Raw genomic sequence first — 11385 nt, forward strand, 5'->3', positions numbered from 1 at the left:
ATATCTTATTATTTACACTTAACTCAATAAATATCATTTTCTTAAATTTTGTATTTAAAAGGAATCCATTAGAGATGATGCTTGTCATTATTAAAATTTTCAACTTTCATTACTCCATTCAAGATTTTTAAAATAAGTAAAGTATTTTTCTAAAAAGATATAAAAATATATTATGATTAATAATTTGAAAGTTATACTCGTTATTTTATTTTATTTCTTTTCTTTTATTAATATGCTTATATATTATTTTATTAATAATTTGAAAGTTATACTCGTTATATTATTTTCTTTTATTAATATGCTTATAAATTAGATAGTAGGTTTGTTGAAATAATACTTATTTATATAGAGGCGTGATTCATTGCTAACTCAATATTTAATTGCTAACTACAACTAATTTAAGACCATATGATTTTTAAAGATCTAGTGGTCTATAAATTGTCATGTGTAATTTTGTTTAATTATTATTTAAATATTTAAAATATAAGAAAACTACCCAAATTAGGACTTTGAATCAAATTGTCAATGTAGTGTATTAAACAGATCAATATGACTCCTTCAATATATACAGTTTAACATTGACATTGTATATGTATTATGTTGGCATATTATGATAGTTTTGTTGACATATGTCTGCTTCTTGAAATATATGAAAATTCAATAATTTTTTCAGATTTTTACATCGGAACACATGCAAGGAGATCTCGTTAGAATTCTTATAAAAATTTACCTTTAATTTGATGTATGTTATGTGAAAAATTAATTTAAATTGGGATAGTTTTAATCATTTAAAATTTTGAGATATTTTTAAAAATTAGTTATAATTAACTAACTTTTTGTCAATTGACATTAATACCCTTAAATCTTACTCCTAAATACTTTACATAGTATTGATACTCGTGACTAAATGATATGTAGCATTGATTAAATGATCAAATGCCTATCATTTAGTTGTTGTTAGCAATTTAAGGGCGAGTTAGCAAAATAAACACTCTCGTATATTAATATATTATAAATATACATATATTATTTAAAAACAATTCGTACTATAATTTTTGTACTGGCTCAACAGGTTAGCCTGAAATTAATAAGTTTAGAATTATAACTGACAACTTATATTGGATAATTCATTAAGTTGATAGGATTGAGCCGATATACCACCCTACTTTTGGTTGGTGAGAATAAATGAAGGAAGTGGGACGCAGATAGAGCCAAAGGAGAAATGGAGTGAGAAAGGGATGATTCAAGGGGGTCCAGACTTTGTTGCATTCAAACAATGACAATGTATATAATTATAAAATCGTGGTCCATAGCTATGGGAATGAGAGTGGATATATTCTAGTATATGACAGCACGCGTTTTTATATCAATTGAAAAAAGGCAACTTGTCGCAATCCACGTTTGTTTTCACTTTTTTTAAAATTTTTATTAATTTCATTTTTTGGACACTTATTTAATTGAAAGGAGAATTTCAAAATACTCGAGAAAAACAAAAGTGAGAATATTTGAGATTTGTAGAAGTAGCACGATAAAGATATATTTGGCCAAAACATCGAATAGTAATAATTATGTGGCGGACTAATTAGCAAAAGCATGCATGGAATATAGCAAAAGATAGAAATTATGAATGAAATGATTTTTTTACTAAAAAAAGTGCTATTTGGCATGAAAATTAATCCTAGTCCTTCATTTATCAATGTATGGCAACTCCTAATTCCTACGCAAAAGAAGGCCACTTCATTGAAGCGTTATTATATAGTAAGTACACTCCAATAGTGTTTTAATAGCAAGATCTAATCGGCTGGTTCGAACTTCAAACACGGTTCCGTTGCAAACTGTTGTGTTGTCCGATCTGATCCGGACACAAAAATCGGCAAATAGTTAATGTTGGAAAGAAATCAAGTCACAAGGAAACTAATTAAGGGAATATGAAATTGATACCGTGATTGATTCTTACCATGTAATAGACAATTAGACAATTAGGAATTAGGGTAAATCTTTACCTTAATTGTATATGTTGACAATTGAAACATAAAAATGAATATAATAATATCTCACATCTTTGTACACAAAGAGTTTAATCCATTATATAAGTCTCATGGGCCTCTCCTCTTATCACACAAAGAGCTTAATCCACTATATAAGTCTCATAGGCCACTCATCCTATCACCAATTGGTTTTAAAATGAAACCCATGGATTTCTATCATGGCTTCAGAGCAGTGTTAGAACTAGAGCTCATATTGTTACTTCATCATTGCCCATACCAATCCCAGCCAAATCAACAAAAATCAGTGAGCAACCAATTCAAATCATACCAAATACATGTCAGACGACAACAAAAAAACAGCAACAGAGACAAGATCATCGAGCAACAAGATACGAGCGAGTAAGAACGTGACAGTAGCGTTCAAACTCAATGGGGGAAATTACCCATTATGGTCGCGGCTGATGAAGTCGCGATTGGGAGCAGGGGAGGCTACTCCCATATAACCGGAAAGCCAGCTCCACCATTGCCAGGGAGCAAGGAGTACGACGATTGGGAGGAGACGGACTTGATCGTTTTCTCCTGGATTGTGGATAACATCGAGAACGATATTATTGCTGACTTCGCTCATCACCAATCGGCCAAGGCGATTTGGGACAGCCTAGCCACCACATACAAAAGTGAGGCCGACCTCTACCTTGTTTACGACCTGGAAGATAAGGCAAATACAATCAAACAGGGGAATATGGATCTAGAGACATATTACCGCAAAATCCACGGAATGTGGATCAATATTGATCGGTGCCAAAAGCAACCTGTCGATTGTTGTGAGAAAGGTGTGAACCAGTTCAGAGTCTACACCAACACCAAGAGGTTACTCAGATTTCTCGCAGGACTAAACGATGAACACGAGGGAGTCCGGAGAGACATCCTCAAAGAAGTATCGCCCCCTCCTCTAGAAACTGCCTATGGGTGGGTTAAAAAGGAGGCGGCCCGACGACGGCTAGGGCCACCGGAATCCCCAAACCAGGTCACCCAGGGCCAGCGGAGGCGGGAACGGTGAGGGGTAACCCTAATTTCATGCTTATAACCCTAAGGCTACTCCCATATAATCGGAAAGCCAGCTCTACCATTGTCAGGGAGCAAGGAGTACGACGATTGGGAGGAGAGGGACTTGATCGTTTTCTCCTGGATTGTGGATAACGTCGAGAACGATATTATTGCTGACTTTGCTCATCACCAATCGGCCAAGGCGATTTGGGACAGCCTAGCCACCACATACAGAAGTGAGGCCGACCTCTACCTTGTTTACGACCTGGAAGATAAGGCAAGTACAATCAAACAGGGGAATATAGATTTAGAGACATATTACCGCAAAATCCACGGAATGTGGATCAATATTGATCGGTGCCAAAAGCAACCGGTCGATTGCTGTGAGAAAGGTGTGAACCAATTCAGAGTCTACACCAACACCAAGAGGTTACTCAGATTTCTCGCGGGACTAAACGATGAACACGAGGGAGTCCGGAGAGACATCCTCAAAGAAGTATCGCCCCTTCCTTTTTAACCCACCCATAGGCGGTTTCTAGAAGAGGGGGCGATACTTCTTTGAGGATGTCTCTCCGGACTCCCTCGTGTTCATCGTTTAGTCCCGCGAGAAATCTGAGTAACCTCTTGGTGTTGGTGTAGACTCTGAACTAGTTCATACCTTTCTCACAGCAATCGACCGGTTACTTTTGGCACCGATCAATATTGATCCACAATCCGTGGATTTTGCGGTAATATGTCTCTAAATCCATATTCCCCTGTTTGATTGTATTTGCCTTATCTTCCAGGTTGTAAACAAGGTAGAGGTCGGCCTCACTTTCGTATGTGGTGGCTAGGCTGTCCCAAATTGCCTTGGCCGATTGGTGATGAGCGAAGTCAGCAATAATATCATTCTCGATGTTATCCACAATCCAGGAGAAAATGATCATGTCCGTCTCCTCCCAATCGTCGTACTCCTTGCTCCCTGGCAATGGTGGAGCTGGCTTTCCGGTTATATGGGAGTAGCCTCCCCTGCTCCCAATCGCGACTTTCATCAGCCGCGACCATAATGGGTAATTTCCTCCATTGAGTTTGAACGCTACTGTCACGTTCTTACTCGCCCGTATCTTGTTGCTCGATGATTCTGTCTCTGTTGCTGGTTTTTTGTTGTCGTCTGATATGTTTTTGGTATGATTTGAATTGGTTGCTCACTGATTTTTGTTGATTTGGCTGGGATTGGTATGGGCAATGATGAAGTAACAATCTGAGCCCTAGTTCTAACATTGCTCTGATACCATGATAGAAATCCATGGGTTCCATCTTAAAACCAATTGGTGATAGGAGGAGTGGCCCATGAGATTTATATACTAGTTTCAGTTTTCTTTTAAAACCGATGTGGGACAGTTATATGTTATTTTTCTAGTTTCAATTGTCAACACCCTCCCTCAAAAGGTGAACTTAGAGGGGTTGGACTTTTTGTCGATTTCAGCCCAGATATACTGCTGGGTCAGTTAAATATGACCCACAGTCGCCGACCCATGGATTTCTATCATGGTATCAGAGCGGGTCGCCGACTGTGGGTCATATTTAACTGACCCAACAGTATATCTGGGCTGAAATCGAAAAAAATGATTGACCCAGCAGTATAACTGGGCTGAAAATTTGGGCCAGTGGTCCAACCAACCGAAAAAAAATTGGGCCGATTGTCCAATCGATCATAAAAAAGTCCAACCCCTCCAAGTTTCAACTTAAAGGGTTTGATCATAAAAAAGTCCAACCCCTCCAAGATTCACCTTGAAGGGTTTGAGGGGGGGTGTTGGCAATTGAAACATAAAAATGAATATAATAATATCCCACATCTTTGTACACAAAGAGCTCAATCCACTATATAAGTCTCATGGGCCTCTCCTCTTATCACAAAAAGAGCTTAATCCACTATATAAGTCTCATGGGTCTCTCCTCTTATCACCAATTGGTTTTAGGATGGAACCCATGGATTTCTATCAGTGTATAGTCTGTATCCTATATAAAGGAGTGTAAATCATAAGAATTATACAAGTTGAATAATAATCAAAGCCGTTTGAACATGGCATCAGAGCAAAGGCTCAGAAATAAACTCATCACAGCCTAGATATACCTTTCTCGACCCAAGGCAGAATTAAGCCATGGCCGACGACGAAGACAGAGAATCCAAACCCAAATTCTCATACGATAACAAATTGAGAGTTAGCAAGAATGTTACCGTTGCCGTGAAGCTCAATGGAACGAACTATTCGATATGGGCGCGGCTGATGAAAATCCAGATCGGGAGTAGAAGGGTACTCTGACACATCAACGGCAATCTGCCACAACCCGAACTAGGGGCGGCTGATTACACGGAGTGGGAGGAGACAGACTTAATTGTCTTCTCGTGGATTCTAGACAACATCGAAACTGATATTGTCATTGATTTCGCCCATCATCAAGCAGTGGAGGCCTTGTGGAAAAGCCTAGCCGTGGCATTCGAAAGCACATCCGATCCATTCTTGCTTTTCGATCTGGAGGAGGAGGCAGAAAATGTCAAGCAAGGAGAACAAAGCTTGGAGAAATATTGGTGGCACTTACATGGGACGTGGATAGATGTAGATCGATGCCAAGAACAGCCGGTCACATGTTGTGGCAAAGGGGTCAGCCAATTCCGAAAATACATCGAAACCCGGTGGCTATTCAAGTTTCTAACCGAACTCAACCCGAGATACGATCAGATGAAGCAGGAAGTGCTCAAGGAACGACCATGGCCCTCAGCCGAGGTCACATACGGCTGGATATAAAGGGAGACCGCCCGACTTAAAATCATGCCGGCAATCTCCACCGAACCAGCCGGCGCAACCAACGACGTCACATCATCGGGCGATATCGGACTTGGATTCGTGGCTCGAAATCAGCAGCGGGGTGGACCACCGCCGCACCGAACCGGTGCACCCAACCTCCCAAATCGCCGACCATTTAAACCGGACAAATCAAAGTTATGGTGCTCGCATTGCGGGAAACACAAACACACCAAGGAGACGTGCTTCCTCCTTGTCGGCTTCCTGGAATGGTGGGATGAGAACCAGAAGGCCAAGGCGAAACTGGCAATCGGAATAACCGAAAGTGGGGGAGCGTTGTTTCCGGCGACCGGAGCGGGCAACCAGGAGGCCACTGACACCCACGGTCGGCAGGAGAACAAGGGCGGTGCAATCGGGGAAGCGGCGATCGCCGATTTCAGACGAGGCAGCGGATCTTGTGGAGGTAAAGGGTTAGGGCTTAAAAACCCTAACCCTACTTTGTTATTAGCAATTAAGCCCTCCAAGACTGCTAAATCACGTTTTTACCCCATGATATACCCCAACTCTTGTTTATTAAATAAGACACCCATGATGAAATTAATGTGCAGTTGGGTCCCCTGAGAGTTAAAAACACAAAAATTTACCCCCCTGCTCTAGAAAAATCGTTTATTGACCCAAATTATTTTGCACCTCTTGAAAATACTCATATTGCATGCGTGGCAGAAAAATTACAGGGTAATACTAGGAGTGAGTGGATATTTGATTGTGGGGCTACAGATACTATGACCTATGAAAAGAGAGATTTTATCACTTTTAATGATGCAACGAAAAGTCAAATTCAAACCGCTGATAGGGAATTGACATCTGTGAATGGAAGTGGAACTATTGAAATATCCCCAAGTCTGAAACTTAAAAATTGCCTCTATGTGCCCAAGCTGTCTCACAAACTGATGTTTATTAGTCACGTGACGAAGGAACTGAATTGTACTTTATTGATGCATCCAAATTTCTGTCTTTTACAAGATATCAGGACGAGGAGGATAATTGGGCGTGGCACTGAGCGTCAGGGACTCTATTATGTGGATGAGATAGCTCACCAAGGGGGCGCCGCGATGCTTGCTCACGGATCTGCTGATAGAGAAGCTTGGTTGTGGCACCGTCGAATGGGTCATCCTTCCTCGGGTTATTTCAAATTACTTTTTCCAAAATTTTCTCACCTTAAAGACATTTCTTGTGAGTCATGTGTTTTGGCTAAGAATCATAGACAATCTTTTAAATCCAGTAATACGCATGTTAAAGATATTTTTCCATTGTTCATGCTGATGTATGGGGGCCTGTGCCTATCACTGGTGATCGGGGTTTTAAATATTTTATTCTGTTAGTCGATGATTGGACTAGAATGACTTGGGTATATTTTTTGAGACATAAATCTGAAGTTTTCAAAAAAATTACCATCTTTTTAAAAATGATTTAGACACAGTTTCACAAAACTATCTCGGTTCTTAGGTCAGACAATGGGAGGGAATTTGTTAATAGAGACATGGAAGAATTGTTTTAAGAAGAATGAGTTAATTCACCAAACTACTTGTCCATATACACCGGAACAAAACGAGGTAGCAGAGAGAAATAAATAGAATTCTTCTTGAAATAACTTGAGCTTTGTTTTTTTATTCAAATGTTCCAAAATTCCTTTGGCCTGAAGCAGTGGCTACCTCGGTGTACTTAGTTAACGTCTTCCTACAAAAATTCTTGATAAGAAAACACCTCTTCGAGTTCTCTCAAAATTGACAAAAGTCCCTGCACCATTTACTCTCACACTAAAGATTTTTGGATGCTCTGTCTATGTGCATATACCGAAACATGAACGCACTAAGTTTTCTGCATGCGCCGTGAAATGTGTCTTCTTGAGATATGAGATTAATCAAAAGGGGTATAGATGTTATGATCCGTCCTCTAGGAAAATAATCACTACTATGAATTGTAACTTCCTTGAGTGTGAATACTTCTATCAAACCCAACTTAGCGGTCAGGAAGAGAGTAGGAATACCCTACGAGATAGTACCTCAATCAAGTAACTCAGAAGCGGAACTAACAGAACAAGCTAGCGCCACCGCCGAGCAGGTCACCTCCACTGTGGATCCCCCTCAGCCAGCCATGTCTCAGACCAATCCTCCTCCAGTGATATCCGAGGTAAATTTTGAAATCGTTCCTGAGAGTATAGTCATTACTTCTGACCTTTCTGAGACAGATGAGGTCACTGCTATTGATGGGGACACTGGCCGATACATTCTCCCCCCCCCCACGAAGCACTCGAGGGGTCCCACCTAAAAGATACAGTCCGGAAAAGATCGGAAGTAAAAGTAGATACTCGGTAGCAAATCTAGCTAAAGCCAACCTCACAGAGATGGCTAGAGCTTTCACAACAGCCCTGTATGAAGAAGAAGAGATCCCTCAGACAGCCGAAGAGGCCATGCAAATACCTCATTGGAAAAAGGCGATGATGGTAGAAATGAAAGCGCTGATGAAGAGCAAAACATGGGAAGTATGTGCCAGACCAGAAGGCGTGTGAGTTGTGGGGTGCAGGTGGGTCTTCACTATCAAAAGGAAACCAGATGGGTCAATTGAGCGATATAAGGCCAGGCTGGTAGCAAAAGGGTACACTCAAATATACGGAGTCGGTTATGCCGAAACATTCTCTCTAGTTGCCAAGGTGAACACGACCAGAGTCCTTTTCTCCATTGCAACAAACAAGGATTGGCCTCTACACCAGTTCGATGTCACTAATGCCTTCCTACATGGTGAACTCTCAAAACCAATCTATATGGAGGCCCCACCAGGTTTCTCTGCGGATTTTGAAGACGGTAGGGTATGCAAGCTTAAGAAAACATTGTATGGGTTGAAGCAGTCGCCTCGTGCCTGGTTTGGGAGATTTACCGAGGTGATGAAGAAGTACGGGTATAAATAGAGTAACTCTGATCACACTCTGTTTTTGAAGAAAATAGAAGGAAAGATTACATGTCTTATTATCTATGTGGATGATATGATCCTCACTGGTGATGATAAAGAAGAAATCAAATGATCGAGACAGAATCTTTTCTCGGAGTTCAAGATGAAGGACCTTGGTCTACTAAAGTATTTTCTAGGGATAGAAGTACTAAGATCTCGTCAGAGAATCTTCATAAATTAGAAAAAGTATGTTCTTGACTTGTTGGCAGAAACTGGAATGTTGGACTGCAAGCCAGCAGACACTCCTATGGTCCAGAACCACGGTTTGCAGATAGTAGAAGGAACAGAACCCACTCATCGTACAAGATACCAACGCTTAGTTGGAAAGCTGATCTACCTGTCCCACACTAGACCCGACATAGCATATGCAATCGGAGTAGTGAGTCAGTTTATGCATAGGCCTCAGGCAGCCCATTGGGAAACAGCAATGCGAATTGTCCGGTACTTGAAGGGAACATCAGGACATGGAGTAATGTTTAAAAGGCACGAACATATGGACATATGTGGGTACACAGATGCAGATTGGGCAGGAAACCCGAATGATCGAAAATCAACTGCAGGTTATTTTACATTTGTTGGAGGCAACTTGGTTACTTGGCGAAGCAAGAAACAAAAAGTGGTAGCCTTGTCAAGCGAAGAGGCGAATTTTCGAGGGATCAAAGGCAGATTAACAGAGATCCTGTGGCTAAAGCGGCTAATGACCGAGTTGGAGTTAATTCCCTTAGGACCCTGCAAACTATTCTGCGATAATAAGGCAGCCATCAGTATATCCGAGAACCCAGTGTAGCATGATCGGACAAAACATGTTGAAGTAGATCGACGCTTCATCAAAGACAACATAGAAGCAAAGATCGTAGAACTATCGTTTGTCAGATCCGAAGATCAGCTAGCAGATATTCTGAGCAAGGCTGTGAATCTACACTGTCTGATTCCTCAAACATGCATTGAAATTAATGTAAGGCGAAACACATCTAGTAGTCTTTATCTAACACATTTTATTTCATTAGGTACTTTTACAAATATTTGTTTCATTAGATAGCATTTTGCTTCATCAGATCCTTTTACTTTTTTATTGCACAAAATCTTTATACTAGTGCATTTTGATTTAAGAGACTCTTTGGTTTTATTGCACTAAATCTTTATACTAGTGCATTTTGATTTAAGAGACTCTTTGGTTGAATCTTTATTTAACAGATTTTATAATTTAATAAACATTTTTTTGGGTTAGTTAAATTTATTTATTTTCTTTTCTCTTTAATTAAGTTTAAAATAAATTTAGTTGCAATATCAAATTAATAATAATTGAAACAAATGATAAATTTATAAGTTGATAACAGATAATATCAATATTTTTTTTCTCAATGATTTTCAAGTCGATATTGCAACTGAATTAATTCAAAAATAAATATGAGAAGAAAAGGGGGAAAATAAATTTAATTAACACAAAAAAGTTAATAATTTCTTAAGTCTGATTAGTAAAGATTCAATCAAATTAAAAATTAAAATATAAAAACCTCTTAGACCACAATGCATTAGTATTAAGATCTAATAAACAAAGAATTACAAAAAATAAAATAAAACAAATACATTTATAATAAATGCATGGCCATGCAAATTGATAACCACACATATTCTACACCAATAATGCAGAAGATAATTACTAATAGTTGAATTTGTCATAGTGTCATATAATTGGTGGAGACATTAGTTGCTTAAACAACCATTTTTTAATACAAATGAGTAATGATATGGCCCTTTATTGTGCAAAGATTGATCAGATATGCAAGGAGTGGTGAGGGAGTAAACATGTCATCACATTTGCTTCGTACTTATGGCATACTTAAAAGCCTAATTTGTTTATTATGAAGTAGCATATGATTATGCCTATCCAAGAGCATCCACAATGGGGCGCCCTATGCTCCGCCACATCAGCATTTTATCCTCCTATCCATTCATCTGCAGTGGGATGCCCTATAGGCCACCCTATAGTCCGCCCTAAGCATTTTATTTATTTGAATATTTAAAACACTACAAAAATTGGAAAAAAAAAACTTCATTTCATTGAAAGTTCAAACATTACAGTACGAAAAATAAAACTACAAATTCTCAATGGCAGTTACGGTTCCAAATTTCTTCAATCATGTCGTTCATGAGCTGAGAATGGTCTTGTTGGTTGCGCATTGAGGCCTGTCTAGATAGAACCTCATTGAAGCCCATCGGTAATCCTCGAACGTGGGGCGGAGTCGCCGTGCTGGAACTAGATCCAGCTTCATCATCGCTCCAATCGGTGACTTTTCCACCTTCATATTCGACTATCATGTTATGCAAGATGATGCACGCATACATGGCATCGGCGATGACTTCCTTGAACCAGAAACGCGTCGGACCCTTCACTATTGCCCACCGCGCTTGGAACACACCAAATGCCCGCTCCACATCCTTCCGCACAAATAAAACTCTCATGTCACCCATTGGGAAGCTGATCGTCTTCACAAAAACAGGCCACCTTGGGTATATGCGATCGGCCAAGTAGTACCACATATAATATTGGCATTTGTTGG

This window comes from Salvia splendens, chromosome 11 (genome assembly GCF_004379255.2).
Source record: "Salvia splendens isolate huo1 chromosome 11, SspV2, whole genome shotgun sequence".
In the NCBI taxonomy this organism is placed as follows: domain Eukaryota; kingdom Viridiplantae; phylum Streptophyta; class Magnoliopsida; order Lamiales; family Lamiaceae; genus Salvia; species Salvia splendens.